The 23,066-nt window shown below is 34.3% G+C and overlaps 1 pseudogene; it reads left to right on the top strand.

Annotated features, from left to right (window-relative positions):
• The first annotated feature begins 18,902 nt into the window (after positions 1-18,902).
• LOC120114743 lies at positions 18,903-20,201 on the top strand (annotated as a pseudogene).
• Positions 20,202-23,066: the final 2,865 nt, after the last annotated feature.

Genomic DNA, 23,066 nt, shown 5'->3' with positions numbered 1-23,066 from the left:
CATAAAGTCATACTTCAATACACAAAATTAAGATCTGAAAGTTGCAAATGTGCGCACACGATAATAGATCAAGATTTTAACATACAATCCTACTTTAATTAATAGTCTTTTTCGGAAAAATGTGTTGAATTCATTGATGAATTTGATAATTGAATTTTCCTTAAACATGAAATATCTATTTGAATATTTCAAATTAAAAATATATAATGTGAATTCTTTAAAATCTTAATATTAATAGGATATTGTTCTATTATTTAAAGATTTATATTCAATTAAAATTCAAATATATTATTTACGAATTTATATTCAATTGAAATAGGAATATATTATTTATAAATTTATATTTGATTAAATACAATTAGATTATTTATGAACTTATATTCAATTAAAATATGAATATATTATTACGAAGTTATATTCAATTAAAATATGATATTGTAATTCCTGAAGGATTGTTTTCCCTTGAGGATTCCCTATAAATATTGTTCTAATATTCTAGGTTAAACACAAGTTTTAACAAGTTTAGAAGTTCACAAGCTTATAAGTTTTCACATTAAATAATGTGAAGGAACTCAGAAAAGTTTTTTTCTTCTAGTTTTTCGGTGATAGTTAAAGGTAATGGTATATTTCATGATCTCTACAATTGTGCTATTATATAATGATCATCTAGTTATTGTATCTTGGGAGAGAGACAACTAACGATTGTCACACCCTCATTTTTTCAATCTAAATTTATTAAATTAATTTATTGATTTTAAGGACTAATTGCAAGTTTCTAAAACTTTTGGGTTAGTTTCAAAATTTGGGAAGTTTAGGGACAAACCTTAAATTAACCACCCATTTTTCTGACCAGATAAAAAAAATGAGGATTTGGTGGATTGGGGGACTGAACTTGTGACCCTTGGGTCATAAGTGGCCATGCTCTAGCCACTAAGCTAGGCTCTTGTTTGAGTTATTAATTATAAATATATATTTACAATAATTCGGTTGGGTTATAACCTATTTCTAAAAACCAAAAACCCTTCCCCTGTTCGTGAACCCAAAACAAACCACCTACTGATGCCATTTCTGACCATTAAACAACCCGTTCTGACTGTCGTCGGTGTGCATCGACCCTACCAGCATGACCGACGTTCTCGTACGATTCATCCCTAACTAACCCAGACCCCAAATCAACCACTATTCATCAGGAACAAATGATTGAAAGTTCGTCAAACCCAAAATATCATCGCCCGATTATTCCTCATTTCTTGTCATCCCAGCTGTCGTTTTGCCTCACTGTCACTATCACTAAATTCATTGTCATCGTCCGACCAAAACCTGATTGGGTTCGTTGTCCGAAGTTGCTCCATAATCGATCGTTATTTTAGGGTAAGCATTTGAATGTTTTCGGGTTGATTTAATTTGATTTGGATGAATATTGGGTAATTGTTGAATTGATGATGTTGATTAGGTGCTCCCAAAATGCTTGGCTGGCAACTATGACCCCATCAGCACCATCGCGCGCCACCGTCATGCATCATCGCGTGTGCGTGGGGCTCGTCCTCACCCAAAAAAGCCTTCTAGACTGGTCCAGTTAATTTGGACCGACACAAATTGGTTTAAACCGATTTGAGTCAACTTGGACCGAATCGAATAAACCCGAAATGACCCGGGTCAACCCGAACCCAATATGACCCATTAACTCTGACTATGACCGTTGACTTTGACCCAAAAAGTTAAAATTTCTTAAAATTCATATTTTATGTTTTTCGATGTCCTGAGTCTGAATACGAAGTCCGTTTTCCCAAATTTAAACCCAAAAGCCTCCAAATTGACCTATAAACTCAGATGTGCATATGTAAATTAAGTATTTATTTTAGTGCATCAAATTTAACTGAAGGGTCAAGGACTATTAGTGTTATGATATATTTAAGGTACTCGTGGATCTCCAGACCGTTCGTCTACTCGACCAGGTTCCTCCTGATCCGCTCGTCTGCAAGAGTATGTGAATACTTGTATAGTTATATAACCCTATTAAATATTTAGTTTAGTATACTACTTCGATAATAACTCTGTACTGTTATGACTTAGGTTTTCGTACAATCGAAGAACGTAGTGAAGCTAGTGCTCGATAGATATTCCAAACTGTTTCTTTTTGCGAGGTGCGCTACTTGTGTGTCATATATCTATTTTAAATATATGTTTGAAATACCATGTGCACATGATTGTTTTATCTGATTTACAATGTGACTATCTGTTTGACTTGTTTCCTATGATTTAGCTGATTTAAATTCTGATTCCTAATTTACTAAAATTTAAGCTTTATTATCTAATTTATATTCTCTAGTTATTGATTTTACTAAATTGATATCTGTTTGAACTCTGATTTCCTACTATCACTGGTTACTATCTGAAAAATGATTTTGTTCTGGGTACTCTGGGATTTAGTATGAAGTCTCTTCAGGTTCAACTTAGTCAAACTGGTAATTCCTTATATAGGTTCAGACCGATCGAGCTGGTAATTCCTTATAGACCTAAGACGACCATTGGGTGGGCTCCTATGCCCAATGGGCCTAGTGCTAAGACCTTATGGACCCTAAGGTACTCCCTTAGGTGGTTCCTCTTCTGTGTGCATTGAGTAAGTCCTTATGAGCCTGAGGGCACACCCCTCAGGTGGGCACCTATGCTTCGACTAGGGTAAGACCTTATGGACCCAAGGTGTTCCCTTAGGTTGGCACATACACTCTTCAAGGCTAGGGTAAATCCTTATGGATGCAGTTATGTGGAACTGTATATGGTGTTCGGTTGGAGGGAGATTCTGTATTTTAAGTTAAAACACTATTTACTTTTTCATAACTTGGAACTAAACTATTTTGGAAACTTATATGTATGTTTTATTTCTGCACTATTGGAACACACTGAGCTCCCTAGCTCACTCCCCCAAACTTCTCTCTTTCAGATATTTTGGATATGTATCCCGGACCTGGCACTTAGAGGATCGACATATTAGTACAGTGATATTTTGTTGTAATGTGTTTATCTTCCGAGCTGCATTTATTTTGGGTGACATGTGTCTATATTTTGAAAATGTTGATTTTATGATTTATACTACCTTTGATACTGATGTTGGAATATTTTATTTTTATTTATTCCTTATGACGACTTTTATTTACTGGAATTGAATTTGAATATTATCAAAACTATTTTTAAAGATGTTTATTAGAATATGATTTTAAATTATTGAAAATGTTTTGGAAAACTTTATCGTAGTTTGCTAGATTTGGTCGTAATGCATAGGTCAGATCTAGGGGGTTACAATTTTGGTATCAAAGATTTTGGTTTTCAAATCTCGAAATATGAATGGGTTCAAACTAAAAATGCAGTTTCAAAATGTTTTACAAAATAAGTTACGAAGGTTATGTTATCAAGTTTTTACGAGTTTAGCTATGTGCGGGACTCCAAGTGCCAAAACTAACCATAGGCTTTTTTTTTTAGTGAACCTCGAGATCCACCAAGATGAGTGCTAGACATGGTGGTCAACCTAGTTGTGGGCAAGGTCGAGCGAATACATTTACGGATCCCGTAGATGAGATGTGTGTAGATCCTCCACCTCCGTTAAATAATTATGTTCTTGCGACCCCGGTGGATCTGCACTCTGCCCTTGGAATAGGTTTGACTACTCCATTTAGTGGAGCAACCATTTCTGAGTCTGAGCTGCGATGGTAGTGTTAGACGAGAATCTCGGTAGAAAATTCCTTCAGTTGATTCAGGAGCAGTTTGAGCTGCTGGTGTTACACCCAAAGTTCCTATTTCTTAGACTTTGATTACTAATGGAGTTAGAACCTTTGGAGGCCCTATTGGTGGAGCTCCGACTGAGGCTAAGGACTAGCTTTGTGATATTGAGTGACATATGTATCAAATAGACTTATATTCCCATCGTCGTTATTTGGGAGTTATTTTTATGTTGGACATGAATACCTATACCTGGTTGGAGTATGTGGTTAGTAGTGTTTCAGTCGACCGCTTGACTTGTGATTTCTTTAGGAAACATTTTAGGAGTCACTTTCTGGGAGTGCATTACTTGGATCAAAGATTACAATAGTTCCAAGATCTGATTCAGGAAGATATGACAATACCTGAGTATAAGGTTGAGTTCTGTAAGGTTCTAAAGTATGGTTCCAGTTTGGTACCTACCGAGAGGATATGTGCCGAAAGGTTTCTTAGGGACTCAGATACAAGCTGCATCGCCAGGTGGTTACTCATTGGGATGAGGTATTCGATGTTGTAGTGGGAAGATCAAAAGAAATTGAGGAAGTTGAGGCTTCTGTACTTGGTAGAGATAGAGTAGATCGAGATCAATCTAGGAGGCTTTCAGGTCAGTCTGAGTATTATGCACACCCTGATAAGAGGACTCGTACTGCTGCTTATCAGAGGAGTTATACTAGTTCAAGGCCTGCGTCACCTCGACCTTCGTCAGTTAGTCGAGGCGATTCTTCAGGTTTTACTCCAGTACCGAGTTGTGAGCACTATGGAAATCAAAATGAGGGAGAATGTTGTAAGAAGATGGGTACATGTTATCATTGTGATTCCAGTGAGCACTTTCTGAGAAATTGTTCGCATCTAACTTCTATTATCGAACCCTCACTCAGACTCCTGCATGATCACAATCATTTGTTTAAAATCCCGCTAGGAGTCACAGTCAGGGTAGGACTTCCAGGTTTGTTTCTAGGGTCGACAGTAGAACTCGATCATAGAGTAGAGGACCAACTCCTTCTGAGGCTCGATAGCCTGCCCTTGTTAATGCTACTCGATGTTCTGGTGATCGAGATGAACTCGGGACTTTGCAGGTATATTTATTGCTATTTTTGTTTCTTTCTATGCATTACTAAAAATGTCTTTTCTATACTCGAGTTTCATATCTTGAGGCCCTCATACTTTCGATTAACACGTCGAGACCCTATTTTCTCTCTAAGTCTAACAAGATATTTCATTATCGTCAATATAGTAATTGGTATTTGTCCTCTGAATGAACTATTAGAGATCTAGGATATGTTTCCTCTTTGACTCTGGTGAATTTCGAGGACGAAATTTTTTTAAGGGGAGGAGAATTGTCACACCCTCAATTTTTCCAAACTAAAATTTATTAAATTAATTTATTGATTTTAAGAATAAATTGGAAGTTTCTAAAACTTTTGGGCTAGTTTCAAAAATATGGGAAGTTCAAGAACCTAACCCTGAATTAACCCATTTTCTGGTCATTGAAAAAAATGGGATTTTATGGTTGAGAGGCCTTGAACTCATGACTCTAGGGTCATGGGTGGCCATGACCTAGCCACTAGGCTAGGCTCTTGTTTTAGTTTTTAATTAATAAATATATATTTTATAATAATTCGGTTAGGTTTTATCTTATTTTAGAAAACCAACCCCCCATTTGAGAACCTAAAATAAACCCCCATCGACGACATTTCCGACCATTTCCGACCCATTCCGACTGTCGTTGGTTTACACTGACCCTACCAGTATAACCGGTGTTCTAATGTGACCCATCCCTAACCGACCCTAACCCCATATCGATCACCGTTCACCGAGAACAAAATATTGAAAGTTCATTAAAACCCAAAATATCACCACTATATTTTTCCTCGTTTCTGATCATCCCAGCTTCCGTTTTACCTCACACCGCTGCCACTAAATTCTTTGTTGCCATCTGACCAAAACCTGACTGGGTTCATCTTTCGAAGTTGTTCTATCATCGATCTCCATTTTAGGGTAAGCATTCAAATGTTTTCAGATTGATTTAAATTGCTTTGGATGAATATTGGGTTATTTTTGAATTGATGATGTTGCTTTGGTGCTCCCAGAATGCTTGGCTATGACCACTAACCCTGTTACCACCGTTAAGCACCGTCATGCCCCGTCGCGTGCACGTGAGGCTCATCCTTGCCTAAGAAAGCCTTTTAGACCGATTCCATTTGTATGGACCAGCCTGAACTAATTTGAACCAATATTATTCAACTCGGACCAACCTGAGTCAACTCAAACCAGCACGATTCAACCCGAACCTAGTCTGACCCGTTGACTTGCCTGTTGACTTTGACCCAAAAAGTTAAAATTTCTGAAAAGTCTTATTTTATCTTTTTCGACGTCCTCAATTCGAATCGAAGTCTGTTTTGCCAACCTCAAACCCGAAAGCCTCTAAATTGACCCGTAAACTCAAACGTGTATATGTAAATTAAGTATATATTTCAGTGTATCAAATTTAACTGAATTGTAAAAGACTAATTAATGTTATGGTATATTTAAGGTACTCGTAGATCTCCTGACTGTTTTCCCACTCGACCCAATTCCTCTTGATCCGCTCGTCTACAAGAACCCGTGAATACTCGTATAGTTATGTAACCCTGTTAAATATTTAGTTTAGTATACTATTATGGTAATAACTCTGTACTGTTATGACTTAGGTTTTCGTACAATCGAAGAACGTAGTGAAGCTGGTGCTCAACAGATATTCTAGACTGTTTCTTTTTGCAAGGTGCGTTCCTTGTGTGCCATATATCTTTTTTAAATATCTATTTAAAATACCATGTGTACATGACTTTTTTATCTGGGTTGCAATGTGACTATCTGTTTGACTTGTTTTCATATGATTTATCTAATTTAAATATTGATTTTGATTTACTAAAATTTAGGCCTTATTATCTGATTCTGTTCTTGGTTACTGATTTTACTAAATTGATATCTATTTGAACTGCGATTTCCTGCTATCACTGGTTATTGTCTAAAAAATAATTTTCTCCGGGGTACTCTAGGATCTAGTATGAAGTCTATGCAGGTTCAGTTTCGGTGAAACTGGTAATTCTTATATAGGTTCAAACCGATTGAGCTGGTAATTCCTTATGGACCTAAGGCGACCCTTAGGTGGGATCCTAGGCCGAATAGGCCTAGTGGTAAGACCTTATGGACCCTAAGGTACTTCCTTAGGTGGTTCATCCGCTGTTTTCATTGAGTAATTCCTTATGGGCCAGTAGGCACCTACGATTCGGCTAGAGTAGGACCTTATGGACCCAAGGTGCTCGCTTAGGTTGACATATGCCTTTTAGGCCAAGGGTAAGTCCTTATGGATGCAGTTCTAAGGAACTACATATGGTGCTTGGAACAAAACTGTTTGGGAAACTTATATGTATGTTTTATTTCTGCACTTTTGGAACACACTGAGCTCCCTAGCTAACTCTCCCAAACTTCTTTTTGTCATATATTTTCGATAATCATCCCAGACCTAACACTTGGAGGATCGACACATTAGTACAATGATATTTTGTTGTAATGTATTTATCTTTTGAGTTGCATTTATTTTGGGTGACATGTGCTTATATTTTAAAAATGTGAATTTTATGATTTATACTGCCTTCGATACTGATGTTGGAATATTTTTATTTTTATTTACTCATTACAACGACTTTTATTACTGGAATTGAATTTTAATATTATTAAATCTATTTTTAAAGATGTTTATTCGAAATATGGTTTTAAATTATTGAAAATGTTTGGAAAACTTTATCGTAGTTTCCTAGATCTGGTCATAATGTATAGACCAGATCTAGGGGTTTACAATTTTGGTATCAAAGCTTTTGGTTTTTAAACCTCTGACAGTGAATGGATTTAAACTAAAAATACGGTTTTAAAATGTTTTACAAAATAAGTTACGAAGGTCATGACACCAAGTTTTTATGAGTTTAGATGTATGCGGGACTCCAAGTACCAAAACTGATCCTAGACTTTATCTTTCTGCAGTAAACCTCGAGATCCACCAAGATGAGTGCTAGACATGGTGGTTAACCTGGTCGTGGATGAGGTCGAGTGACTAGATTTATGTACCCTATAGATGAGATGCTTGTAGATCCCCCACCTCTGGTAGATAATTCTTCTCTTGCGACCCTGGTGGATCTGCCCCTGCCCTTGGAATAGGTTTGACTACTCCGGTTAGAGGAACGACCATTTTCGAGTCTAAGTTTGTGAGGATAGTGTTAGATGAGAATCTCGGTAGACAATTCCTTCAGTTGATTCAAGGAGCGGTTCAAGCTATTGGCGTTACACACGAAGTTCCTATTTCTTAGACTATGATTGCTAATTGAGTTAAGAACTTTGGAGGCCCTACTAGTAGAGCTTTGACTGAGGCCAAAGACTAGCTTTGTGATACTAAGCGACGTATGGATCAGCTAGGTTAGATCTATAATGGCATTATTTGGTAGTTGTTTCTATGTTAGACGAGAATACCCACACCTGGTGGGAGTCTGTAGTCAGTAGTGTTCCGGCCGATCGCTTGACTTGGGATTTATTTAGGGAGTGTTTTAGGAGTCACTTTCTGGGAAAGAGTTACTTGGATCAGAGATGATAGCAGTTCTAAGATCATATTCAGGAAGATATGACAATATCTAAGTATGAGATCAAGTTTTTGAAGTTACTAAAGTATGGTTCCAGTTTGTACCTACTGAGAGTGATAGGTATTGAAAGCTTGCTCAGGAATTCAGAAATGAGTTGCGTCATCAGGATGAGATATTTGATGTTGTAGTGGGAAGAACAAATAATGCTTAGGAACTCAAGGCTTCTGCATTTGATAGAGATAGGGTAGATCGAGATTGATATAGGAGGCGTTCCGATCAGTGTAAGTATTATACATGCCCTGATAAGAGGACTCGTATTGCTATCATCAAAGGATTCATACTGGTTCGACATATACGTCACCTCCACCTTCGTCATTTAGTCGAGGTAATTTTTTAGGTTTCACTCTGATACCGAGTTGTGAGCACTATGGAAATCGAGATACGGGAGAATATCGTAAGAAGATGGGTACCTGATATTGTTATGGATCCAGTGAGCACTTTATGAGAAATTGTCCGCATCCAGCTTTTGTCAATTGGACCCCACTCAGATTCCTACACGATCACAGGCTTCTATTGAAACTCCCTCTAAGAGTCACAATCAGAGGAGGACTTTTAGATCTATTTTTGGGGTTGATAATAGAGCTCGATTGTAGAGTAGAGGACTAGCTACTTCTGAGGCTCGATAGCCTACCCTTATATACGCTACTCGACATTCTGGTGATCGAGATGAGCTAGGAACTTCTGCAGGTATATTTATTTCTATTTCTATTTCTTGCCATGAATTCCTAATAACACCCTTTCTATACTCGAGTTTCGTATCTTGAGGCCCCTCATACTTTCGATTAAGGCACCAAGATCCTATTTTTACTCCAAGTCTAACAATTTTTTTGTTATCGTCAATAAAGCAATTAGTCTTTGTCCTCTGAAGGAACTATTAGACATCTAGGTTCTGTTTCCTATTTGACTCTGGTGAATTTCAATGATGAAATTCTTTTAATGGGAGAGAACTGCCATACCCTTATTTTTTCAATCTAAAATTTATTAAATTAATTTATTGATTTTACAAACTAAATTGCAAGTTTCAAAAACTTTTGGGCTAGTTTAAAAATCTGGGAAGTTTAGGGACCCAATATTGAATTAAACTATTTTTTTGGTCAGTTGAAAAAAATGGATTTTGTGGCTGAAGAGGCTTGAACCTATGACCCTATGGTCATGGGTGGCCATGCCCTAGCCACTAGGCTAGGCTCCTATTCGAGTTTTTAATTCATAAATATATATTTTATAATAATCCAAACCCCACGATTCGTGAACCCAAAACAATCCCCCCACTGATGCCATTTTCGATCGTTGAACCACCCATTTCGACTGTCGTTGGTGTGCGTCGGCCCTACCAGCGTGACCGATGTTCTCCTATAACCCATCCCCAACTGAACATACCCCGACCTCGTATCGACTTACATTCACCACAATGAACAATTGAAAATTTTTTGAAACCCAAAACATCATTGCTTGATTTTTCCTCGTTTCTGGTTATTTCAGCCATTTTGCCTCACCTCTGTTTCTACTAAATTCCTTATCGCTGTCTGACCAAAACCCAACTGGGTTCATCGTTCGATGTCGCTCTGCCACCGATCCTATTTTGGGGTAAACATTCAAATGTTTTCGAGTTGATTTAAATTGCTTTGGATGAATATTGGGTTATTGTTGAATTGATGATGTTGATTTGGTGCTCCCATAATGGTTGGCTACCAGCCCCGACCCCATCACGCATCGTCACCGCGTGCTCATGGGGCTCGTCCTCACCCAAAAAAGCCTTCTAGACCGGTCCAGTCACTCTAGACTGGCCCAAACCGGTTTGAACCAGTCTGAGTCAAATCAGACCGAACCGAGTGAACCCGAAGCCATCATATCTCCCGTTGACTTTGACTTTGATCGTTGACTTTGACCCAAAATGTCAAGATTTTCAAAAAGTCATATTCTATGTTTTTCGACGAACTGAGTCTGAATTTGAAGTCGTTTTTCTAAAATCGAACCCGAAAGCCCCGAAATTGACCCGTAAACTCAAACATGCATATGTAAATTAAGTATTTATTTCAGTGCATTAAATTTAACTGAAGGGTCAAGGACTAATTAATGTTATGGTATATTTAAGGTACTCATGAATTTCCTGACCGTTCGTTTGCTCGACTCGGTTCCTCCCGATTTGCTCATCAACAAGAGTCCGTGAATACTCGTATTTTGTAACCCTGTTAAATATTCAGTTTAGTATATACTCCGATAATAACTATGTACGGTTATAATTAGGTTCTTGTACAGTCGAATAACGTAGTGAAACTGGTGCTCGGTAGATATTTCAGATCGTTTCTTTTTGCGAGGTGTGTTCCTTGTGTGCCATATATCTATTTTAAATATCTAGTTGAAATACCATGTGAACGTGACTGTCTTATCTGATTTGCAATATGACTATCTGTTTGACTTATTTTTATATGATTTATCTATTTTAAAGCTTGATTTGTGATTTACTAAAATTTTAGCCTTATTATTTGATTCATGTTCTCTGGTTACTGATTTTATTGAATTGATATTGAAAACTGTCGTTTTAATGTCAAAATAAATTCCCCTTCCCAATAGAGTATAAGAAATACGTAGTAAGAGAAGTAAGGGCCAATCCTCAGGGACTAAGAAAATTCTCAAATTTCTGTTTGAATTGCTTAAACCATGTGATAAGTAGTAGATAAAAGGGGGGATAAAAAATGATTTAAAGTAAAAATAAGCCGATCATTCCTCCCCCACATTTAATCACAACAACATCTTTACCAAAGTCAATCTTTGATTTTGAAAACTGTTTTGATTTTTTAAAATAAGTGGAGAGATTGAGAGAGATATTTCAAAGTTATTCAAGTGTTTTTCAATTCTCACGTTAGAATTGAGTCATCGCTTAAGCTCTCAGTTTATGAGAAAAAGATACTTAGCATGTTTAAAAATAAAAAGTAAAATAAAAATAAAAATGAAAACTTGAAAAGAAAAAAAGAGAATTTTATAAAACTAGAAATAAGAAGAAGTATAAATTTTGAGTTGTCGGTTTAGGCTTACCCCAAGAGGGTATTTATCACCTCTAAAAACCTAGAGATAAGCATGTAAATAAAAATAAAAATAATCCTAAAGATAATTCCAAATGTCTTCTAAATTCAAACTTTAAAATTTAAAAATAAGTCTCCTAAGATATCTCTGCTCGTCCACCTTCTAGAAGGTGCTGACTAGATCTTTTAGAAAACTACTGCTGACTGGACCTTCTAGAAACTGCCACGTTAACCGTGTCATGCCCAGAGCGTGCCCATGTCTCCAACCGTGACCAAATAATAAAAAAAACCAGAATGTGTCCGTTTTACTACTAATTTTGGAAAGTAAGACTCTGCACGAAAATAAGTATAACACAACCAAATCAGTAGCAATAAATTCATAAGATCAAAGAATTAATGATAAAATATTATCGATTTAGAACACTCGTCAAATTCCGCCTCACTTATCTCAGGCTTGTCCTCAAGTACGATATAATCAAATCAACCAAAAGTTCCATTTATCTTCCTCTGTCAAGTCTCACATTCAAGAAAGCAAGGTAGAGGCCAGAATAATTATTCAAGTCGAGACACCAATCAATTGAACATTACCAATTAAAACAAGTTAAATACAACTGTAACATCCATTCATTCATTAATCTTAATGCCCATAACTCAACACCTTACCAGGATTCACTCAAATCACTCAATGTGTTTGGGTATAGAAACGCTTAATGTTAGAACTGACACAACATTACTATAGACCTGCAAGTAAATCAAATCTCCACTACTAATAAAAACAAGATGCATAAATCAAAGGGTTTTTTATCTGTTTGAACTCTGATTTTATGCTATCATTGGTTATTGTCTTAAAAATGATTCTCTTCGGGGTACTTTGGGATCTAGTATGAAGTATATGTAGGTTCAACTTCTATCAAACTAGTAATTCCTTATATAGGTTCAAACCGATCGAGGTGATAATTCTTTATGGACCTAAGGTGACCCTTGGGTGGGCTCATAGGCCCAATGGGCCTAGTGGTAAGACCTTATGGACCCTAAGGTACTTCTTAGGGTGGCTCCTCTCCTGTGTGCATTGGGTAAGTCCTTGTGTGCCTGAGGGCACACCCCTCATGTTGGCACCTTCGCTTTTGCTAGGGTAAGACCTTATGGACCCAAGGTGCTTTCTTAGGTTGGCACTACGCCCTTCAGGCCTAGGGTAAGTTCTTATGGATGCAGTTCTGGGGAACTGCATGTGGTTTTTGGTTGGAGGGAGATTTTGTATTTTAGGTTAAAACCAATATTGATGTTTTCATAACTTGGAACTCAACTGTTTTGGAAACTTATATGTATGTTTTATTTCTGCATTGTTGGAACACACTGAGATCCCAAGCTCACTCCCCCAAACTTTTCTATTTCATATATTTTAGATAGGCATCCCGGACCTAGCACTTGGAGGATCGACACGTTAGTACAATGATATTAAGTTGTAATGTATTTATCTTCTGATCTACATTTATTTTGGGTGACATGTGTCTATATTTTGAAAATGTTGATTTTATGATTTATACTGACTTCGATACTGATGTTGGAATATTTTATTTTTACTTAGTCCTTACGACGACATTTTTTTCTGGAATTAAATTTTAATATTATCAAATCTATTTTTAAAATGTTTATTCAGAATATGGTTTTAAATTATTGAAAATGTTTTGGAAAACTTTATCGTAGTCTGCTAGATTTGGTCGTAACGTATAGGTCGAATCTAGGGGGTTACAACGATCTTGAGCACCAAAAGAGTGATTGAAATTTTATTTTAAGAAAATTGTGTGGTGATATGCCCAACAGTTTTCGATCGATTGATCTATTAGATAGAGTATTTCTTTTTATATCTTTTTGTTATTATTTTTAAGAAGTTTAACTTTCTCTTGTTTTTATTTTCTCAAGTTTAATTACGGTGTCGAATTGTTATATTTCTAACAATCCTAAGATAAAGTATTCTCAATCTTTATCTCTAAATTGTATAATGATATTTAAGTTTAATCTTCATTGTGAACAAGTGAATTAGGATGACAAACGAACAAAGTTAGGATTTAATGCAAGCCAGTTCAAACGAATTCTAAAAGAATTCACACAATGAAAAGTGCTCCTTTGATACGGAAAACCTAATTATAGGCTACAGTTTACGGTTATACTTTTCTAGTGAGATAATAATTTACATATTGTTTTATTACTACCATTTAACCATTTATTTTGTTTAAAGGTAGTTGCACATTGGTGTTTAATATGCATGCAAAGATTCAAAGTAATTTGTGGTTTAAGGTTTAGTACATCTGTGAAAAAGAAAGATTTTCTTACAACCAATGGTCATTCATGAATTTTGATGAAGAAATCAATCAAGTAGGTGAAAATTTTATGTTTCCCTTTATCCGATATGTTTTAAAAAAAATTCTTCTACTTTCTTTCAATTTGAGATTATTCCAGATAATAAATAAATTTATTTTCGGGATCTATCTTCTTGTTTCAAGAGATTTGCTTAATCTCAAAGTAGACAAATTTGTTTAGCATAAATTATCGTTGAAGTAACATTAGTTACTATTTTTTCCCAGAATTTTGGTTATATTTGGTAACAAAATAAAAAATAAATGATAATTAATTTTCTGTTTATTAAAATTATTGTTCCATGTTTAAAATCAATCGATATTTTAACATAATTTATTTGATTATTATTTATAATAGAAATTGTTTGAAAGTAAAAACTTTGTTACTAATTTGTATCAAACTTCTAGTTTAGAACTAAATTTTGTTGGTAGAATAAACGGCAATTTATTTTCATTTTATTGTTCAAAATATTATTAATTCTAATTTCATGTCTTAAACGAAAAATGACTAATTCAAGAAAAATGAGACTTACTTCATATTCGGTAAAGTGGGCAAACAAGGTGCACAAATAGAGGCCATGTTCAAAGATGGCATAAATTAGGCTCTAGATTTGGAGAAGGCAATAAACAAAATTCAAACTCATGCAACATAATGTTTGTTCATAATTTTGTCAGACTTGATTCTGATTAAGTTGTCAAATCACTTCTTTGACCACATAAGGATGGAAATTCTACCATAGACACTAGTAATCTCAACAGAAGAAGGTGTGATTGCGGTTAATTTCAAGCTTTTAGATACCCATGTGTTCATGTTGTTACTGCATGTATGCATGCTAATGTTGACCCATACACTTATGTCAATAATTGTTATAGCTTGCATACTATGAGCAACATATACAATTGTGAGTTTAAGTATCTCCAAAGTGGTGCTTATTGGCCACCAACAATTTTGAAGAATGGTTGCCAAATTCGCAATTATGAAGAAAGTTGAAGGGTCAACCTAAATCTAGTCGAATTCATATTAATATGGATGATCCTCAATGAGAGCAAGGTCTACCAAATCTTTGTGGGCACTGTAGAGGTGAAGGTCACAACATGAAGCATTGTCTACATTTTCCTAAATATGGATTAGGCCGATAATACCTTTGTAATTATGTTCCCATGTTGTATGTTTTACCTTTTTTGGATAATTTATGAACATTATTAACCATCTTTATTTTTAACTTTTCATTTATAACTGCAAACAATTCATAAATAACTTTTAACTAAACTCAAATTCATACATTTATTTAAAATATTTTTTCAACATAAAAAATAACTTTTCATCTTTTTATTCTCAATTTCTACACTATTATTTTTCTTTTTTTATTCCTCTTTATAAGCCGTTTGCTACATCAGATTGGTGAGTCTTCATATTTCTTATTCTTCTTCTCGATTTTCATCTCCTTATTCACTTCTTTAAGTTTCCTTCTCTCCCTATGTTGATCAAGTATTGACTTTATTGCCTCGTTTACTCGCTCCACATCTGAAGAAGAGCTTGAATCGAAATGTGAAGACTGAGTAATCTGACCTAAATAGACCGTTCGAGAAATTTTCATAATATTCTTCCCACAAATGCATGGTTTGATTCTCATATAAACTCTATCAACTCATCCTACCCTTATTTATAATGAAATTTTATCAAAATAATCGTTTGAACTCGTCACTCCCACGTGATGAGTTCCATCAATCTAAAATCATGTCTTTGGCCTATGGCTCTAAAGGGCTAGTTATTTAAGACCAAAGGAACTTGTCACCTTAACAAGATGAGTTCCATGATTTTTTTAGTTACCGAAAAAGTCTAAACTAAAAAAATCATTATTAAAATGAAACTCATCACATCGGTATGAGAAGTTTTGAGAAAATAATAAATTATTAAAACAAATGAACTGGTCCAATAAAATCTATTTTCCATTGGAACTCATCACGTCGAGGTGACGAGTTCCATGAAAACTGTAGCAAATGCAATAAACTTCTTTGTGCCCTCTTGGGCTATTTTCTTTTCTTGGTCGGTAGCCATATTGGGGGAAAACCCTCAAACTCCACATGTCCCATATTTACATGGAATCAATACTTTAGGATTTTTAACAACTATCACTAACGGGGACATTCAACTAAAACTATCCATAATTTTTTATAAAAAATAGCTCATGTATTAATCCGAGCATGATATAGAAAAAAAATAATGAATAAATACCATTATAAAATATCAAATGTACAAAGTGATAAAGAGAATGAATGGGTTTACTCTTATCTTGAGATTGTTATCGAAATAACAATTTGAGACAAAATCAATCCTAAGAAAATAAACCAAAAGAGTTAAACTTCTTAGAAGATAAGATAAAAATAAATGGAAATAAAATACTCCTTTTATTTTGATCTATTGATCAGAATCAATTGAGGCCTATTGCTACACATTTTTCTTAAGACATATTTTTTATCACTTCGTTGGTCTTCTATCTCCCATGATACAAATGATTCGCTACAGTAGCACTTCTGCACAGATCACGAACGATCCTTGCCTTCGACTTCCACTGGAAAAACTAAGTAAGAGAAAACATTTTCAAGATAAGAGAAGTTATTGAAAAACTGAGTTTTGAGATATATTAAGATGTGAAAAACCTAACATTTTTACTCACTATTTATAGGGATTTTCAAGAGAGATTTAATCCAACCAAATATCTTTTAATATTCAATATTAAAGAGATAACAATATCTCTTAGTTTGAAATCTTCAAAAGATAAAACTCTTTTTACCATTCAAACTTAAATATGTATTATTTTAATTTGAAATATACAAAAGTATATAATTATTTTAATATTCAAAGTTAAAAAGATAACAAATACATTTTTAAATTGACTTATTAGAAGAGTAATTATCCTACTAATATTCAAATTAAAAATTATCTTTTAATTTGCAATAGTCAAAAGGACTGTGAATTTAATATAATATTAAATCCATCTATTAAATTCACCCTTTTTCCAACAATCCCCACATGAATGAAATTGATGATTTAATCAAAAAAATATTTAGGCACGATGTGGTGATAACCTCTACGATTGATAGTTGCATAAGATAGGTAGGTGTGCTCCTTTGAACATTCCCTTGTGAAAGTATATTTACTTTACTGGTTAAATAGTAGATGTGACGTCCTTGAACTATTTTACCGTTTGTGTAAACGATTACATACTTCGCACAACTACCTATCTGAAAAGAATTTAGTTCTCATGGGTATGTCCTTAAAACCATGGACATATGCCTGGTTCTGCAAGAGTTTGAAAGAACTATACCCAATAGTCTCCTTGAAGCGACCCCGCTTCACTCTCACATAGGTGACTTATGTTACTCGGTTCACCGCAACACACAATGGTTATTAAAAGTTTTTCTTAGCCTATACCACTTTGATCATTGTTTATATCATCGGAAAAAACCTGGAATAAGGAACTCCCACAGGACCATACACGAGATATGCAATTAGGTTGTCCCTTTGAACCTAGATCTTGGGATCTCCAGTCAACAAGGCATGGTTTTCCTTCACATAACACCTTTAAATTTCATGGGTTGTAGTCACATTCCTTTAGATGTTTTCTCAACTTGATTTCGATTTAACCCTTAGGTTAGCGAATCCGTAATGTTGTCCTTTGATCTTAAAAAATCAACAGAGATAACTCAATTTGAGATCAATTGTCTATGGTATTATGTCGACGACGCATATGTCTCGACTTACTATTATACTTAATAGTCACAGTATAAACATACTATGCGCACATGTTTAAGCTATTCAAGAATATCCTCCAAGAAATTCCAAAATAATTCAGCTTATTCTCCATACTTATCTAGAGCTTCAAACTCAGATTTCACTATGAATCTGGTTATAACCGTTTTCTTAAGGATTTTCATTACACTTTTTATTTCCAATGTTAAACAAATTCACTTGTGTCGTTGGTATTTTAAATATCAAATTCCATCTAGCATCGATCTATCCTTCTAAGAATAAGATAGCCAAAGAAAATAAAATCCATTATTTAAGATTTATTTTTATTTATTTTGGTAATATGACAATTACCTTCTCAAGACACCCCACATTTTCAAGTGTTTGTATGAAACAAGTTTTCAACATTTTATAACTCATATGGTGTCTTGTCATTTTCCTGGGACCTTATTTAAAAGGTAATTAGTTGACAGAATAAGTTCTCTCTTCAGAGTTAAAAAGATAACAAATATCTTTTTAAATTGACATATTCAAAAGTAATTATCATACTAATATTTAAATTAAAAATTATCTTTTAATTTGCAATGGTCAAAAGGACTATGAATTTGGTATAAATATTAAATCCATAAATTAAATTCACTCTTTTTCTAACATAATTTACTAGGCACTTAAGAGTCCTGCTATTAGCTAAATGATAGACTGTTGAAAATGACACCTAAACAGTCCGGTGAAGCTTAGACTCTTGAATATTGACCAAGCTTTCGTTAAAACAAGGATTGCATTATTTGGTTCAACCCCATCTACCAAATCTCTCCCTTTCTTAATCTTTGTAGGGTCAACACTTTTTTTAACGAAATGCTTTGCTTAAACCTTAATCATCACTCATCAAAGAAACTATCGGTGCCGGTAGCTCTTCTACTCCCCGTATCTTTTGGCAATGCATGAATAGCTTGAATAGCTCGTTTTACTTTGAAATGAGTTCTGTTATTATTTTAGATTTTACTGTCATTATGCCTAACTTTTGGGGGTAATGAATGCTTAAATCATATGAAGAATTAATTATTACACTACTACGACTATGGAGGTCCGCATCCAAAACTCGATTACAATTTAAAATTGTTTTTTAATCAAGGTCAATCACAATAAAATATGATATATGGTTTGTCTTTACGAGCATGCTTCTGTTCTACTCCACTAAACAAGAGTTCTTGATCACCAAATATGCTAACTACCATTAAATAGTAACAACTCCAATTTATTGTCTCTTATTCCTTGCTATAAATAACACATCTTTTCCCTATCAAAGATGCATAACTAACCAGTTAATCTGCAAATTTAGTTGTTAATTCTACAATTTGTTTCAGCTATGGCATCCGTGGTTGCACTTGCTTTTTTCTTTCTCTTTATGTTTCCAACTTCATTTCATGTCAGATCACTGAGCTCGAACTACTATGACCACTCGTGTCCCCAGCTCGAGTCCATTGTTGCGAGCGCTGTCAAGAAAGCGGCATCGAGTGACAAAACCGTTCCAGCTGTGCTACTCCGAATGCACTTCCACGATTGCTTCATCAGAGTATGAACTTACACTAGTGTCAATATTTGTTAAACATGCTCAAAGAACAGTAATCCTGGAAGCTTGTTCACATATAACTTACATTATGCTTTTGTTCTAATTATAAGGGCTGCGATGCTTCGGTGTTGCTGAACTCCAATGGCAAAAACAAGGCAGAGAAAGATGGACCTCCTAACATTTCTTTGCACGCATTTTATGTCATCGACCAGGCGAAGAAGGCTTTGGAAGCTTCATGCCCCGGCATTGTTTCCTGTGCTGATGTCTTGGCCTGGCTTCCAGGGATGCAGTTGCTCTGGTTAGTCACATTAAATTGGTACTATTTTCTGATCACCACTTCTGTAATGGATTTCTAGATACTAATCCAAATCACTTTGTTTTCTCGCTCGTTTGTTATCTTCGGTTATACTATGTATAGTCCGGCGGTCCAACTTGGGATGTGCCTAAAGCAAGGAAGGATGGAAGAATATCCTTGGCAACTGAGACTAGACAGTTACCAGCTTCCACATTCAATATATCCCAGCTACAACAGAACTTTGCTCAGAGAGGTCTCTCCATTGAAGATCTAGTTGCTCTCTCAGGTTTATATCTTCCAACAACTTCTATGCGTCCTTTAAAGTTGGCAGCACTTACCATGTTATAAATGAATGTAGGTGGTCACACACTGGGGTTCTCCCACTGCTCTTCATTCCAAAACAGGATCCACAGTTTCAATGCCACCCTTGATGTCGACCCAACGATGCAACCGTCTTTCGCGGCCAGGTTGAGGAGCGTGTGTCCCGCACACAACAAGGTCAAAAACGCAGGCTCGCCGCTGGATTCTACTAGCTTCGTATTTGACAACGCGTACTACAAGCTGCTTCTCCAGGGGAAGAGCATATTCTCCTCGGATCAAGCTTTACTCACCAACCCGAAAACGAAAGCATTGGTTTCGAAATTCGCAAGCTCCCAAAAGGCTTTTGAGAAGGCTTTTGTTGATTCCATGATCAAAATGAGTAGCCTCACCAGTGGCCAAGAGATCAGGCTAGACTGCATAGTCGTAAGGTGATTTTGAAGTAGGAAGAACGTTAGTCCACTCATTCATTTCTATTCATCTTTTATGAGCTTTCAACATCATAAAAATAAAGAAAGTGAAGTGAGCTTGCATGTCGTAATTTCTGCGTCTTAGTGGACGGGTAGGAATTTGTATTTTGTCTATCATGTGATTTAATGATTAAAATGAAAGCAGTGTTGTGTTTGATTCTTTGATTATATCATTTCTTGCTTCTGTAAAGAGAGAAAGTAACATTTTTTTATTAAGCTAAGGTGATTATAAAATAGTATATGTTTTAAATATTCTCATCATTTAATAATGAACACTCAATCATCCTGCTGCAATCGTTGGTACTCGAACCCGTGACTTCTAGGAATAATAACGATTATTTTAACCACTTAATTAAGTTGGTTCATGCGGAAAGTAACATTTAAAAGTACTTAACCGAATAGTGTTGAATAAATGAGTTGATGAGACGAGCAATCAATAAACCAGGGTTATTTCACGTGTAAATGAACTACTGAAAAAAAAAACAACTTTTTTTATAAAAATGGATTCATACCAACTGTTAGTAACGTAAAGAATCCTAAATTCAATAGAAATTGTTCGGTTTAGTCCGGTTCAATTCGTGTGCCTTTCTTTTAGATAGAAATTATTTATGGTTTCGGCTCGTCACATCATTCATAGTCTCAGTGAATCACATCCATCAATTTTAAAATAACTTCTAGATAATTGTTCACTCTTTTTTTATACGTAGGAAAGAGGTGAAGATTCATTTTGAAGAAAAATGAGATGAAAATATTATTGGTTGGAACCATTAATAACATGATAAGCCGATTCCATCTAATAATTTTTCCTTTTTTTATTGATAAAATGTCTTATTAAATATATATTTTCATAACTAATCACTAAAAAATATTAAAGATATTTTATGGTCATTAAAATTATATTTATAATAGTTATATTATTTTTGAAACTGCTATTGATTTTTTTTATACTTTTATCCTCAATTGAAATATATAAATAGAAGTTTTTTACGTCTAAAAAATACAACTATCATAACAATTTCTTTATTAGATTCCCTTATCCCTTAAAATATCTTTCTCGTCCTTTTAGTATTATTTTTTCAATCGTCAAATTATGATCGATGGAGAATATTTTCGACATCAATCTATTTTTCTCAGGAAGAACTATGCCGATTGATTTTCACTTTAATATTTGAGGATATATATCTTGAAGAGTAGTGTTAATATTGTGGGATAAATTTTATTACGCGATTATACCGATAATGACGGATTTGCTTCTAAGATAATAATTTTTTTCCCATCATAATTATAATTTGATTTATGTTTACTTAATTTTTTTTCTGTTTCTAATACTTTATTTTGCAACAATTTATTTTCAATAATTCAGAAACAAAACTAATTGCTGCAAAAACTGAGTTGTGGGACATTAAATTGATTCGATATTCAATCATGTATGTGCGTTTTCCTTAAAGTCACATTTTATGTTTACATATTTTAATGAATCTAATTATTTTATCTAAATTGATATTTTATATTGTATGTTTTATAATATACAGTTTGTTTTAGTGAGAATTTTATTTATTAATTAATTTAGTGTGATTATAAGTAGCAGTATTTATTCTAAAGAGTTTCGATCATTTGATAATGAATACTCAAATACCCTAAGTTGTTAATGTTCGAACTCAAAACAATCATCCCTTTAACCGCTGAAATTGTTTGATTCGCGCATGTTAGTAACAATGTTGTGTAATATTTGAGTTTTTCAGAATAATAAACGTAGTCGTATAAAGGTAAAACAAAAGTTTCGTGACATAGTATAAAATAACTTTTTATTTAATATCATTTTATAAATTTACTTTTATAAAGCATGTATTGTCTGAATCGATTTAATGTGTTTCATATGCGGTTTTAAGACACGTCCCGATAGACATCAATAGGTTTTAGATTTATCTCAAGAAATCTATATTAATAAAATTTTAAAAAGATTCAAATGAAAGATCATTCCCAGTGTTTCTCTTATTATAAAGGGTGAAAAGTTCATTTAAACCAATATCGAAAAACGACTTAGAGATAAAAAAATAAAATTATTTCATATATTTATGTTGTTGGAAGTATAATGTATATTCAAGTGATCCAACATTTCATTTATGGTTGGAATGTTGGAAAGTTGTCAGAGTAATCCAAGTACTGACCACTAAAGAGATGCAGAGAAAGTTTTAAAACACTTGGAAAAAATAAAGGACCACTTATATGTGTATGAATAATCAGATTATTTTTAGTGATAAACTATTTTGATGCTAACTTTGTTAGTTGTGTTGATTCATAAAAAGCAACATCAAATTTTACATATTTAGATTTGCTAAACAGAGCTATATTCTGGAATAATGTTAAAGAAAATTCTAATTGTTATTTCCACAGCAGGAAGGCTGAGCTCGTTTCATGTTTTGAAACTACCCTCACATGAAATATATTGAAGAGTTTGATTTTTTAATTTAAACTTGTGGATTAGAACTTTAGGCCATTAAAGATATGCTGTAACAATTCAATTGATATCTTTATAGTTGAGAATTATAAATATAGAAGCCAAGGCAAACATATTAATATTATCAAACAATAAGAGAACGTGTTAAAGAAAAGAAAGTGATCATTGAACACACATTGATGTTGTCAGTTGATATTTTGATTAAAGACACGCCACCGTACAAATATAAGAGCCACTGAGACTTTTTCAAATTTTGTAAATTCTCATTGTAAGAAAGATCATAATGAAACTCTCGAGTTTGTTACTTTGCATGGGTAATAGGCAAACCTTCACTCACCATTGCTTTAATTATTTAGCAAGTTTGATGAAAAGTTTCTTTTAGGCATCACATGCTTATTCATTCTTAA

This window comes from Hibiscus syriacus, unplaced genomic scaffold (assembly GCF_006381635.1).
Source record: "Hibiscus syriacus cultivar Baekdansim isolate YM2019G1 unplaced genomic scaffold, ASM638163v2 tig00110243_pilon, whole genome shotgun sequence".
Taxonomy (NCBI): domain Eukaryota; kingdom Viridiplantae; phylum Streptophyta; class Magnoliopsida; order Malvales; family Malvaceae; genus Hibiscus; species Hibiscus syriacus.
The sequence above is the reverse complement of the archived record's forward strand: the minus strand, read 5'-3'. Positions and strand labels throughout refer to the sequence as shown.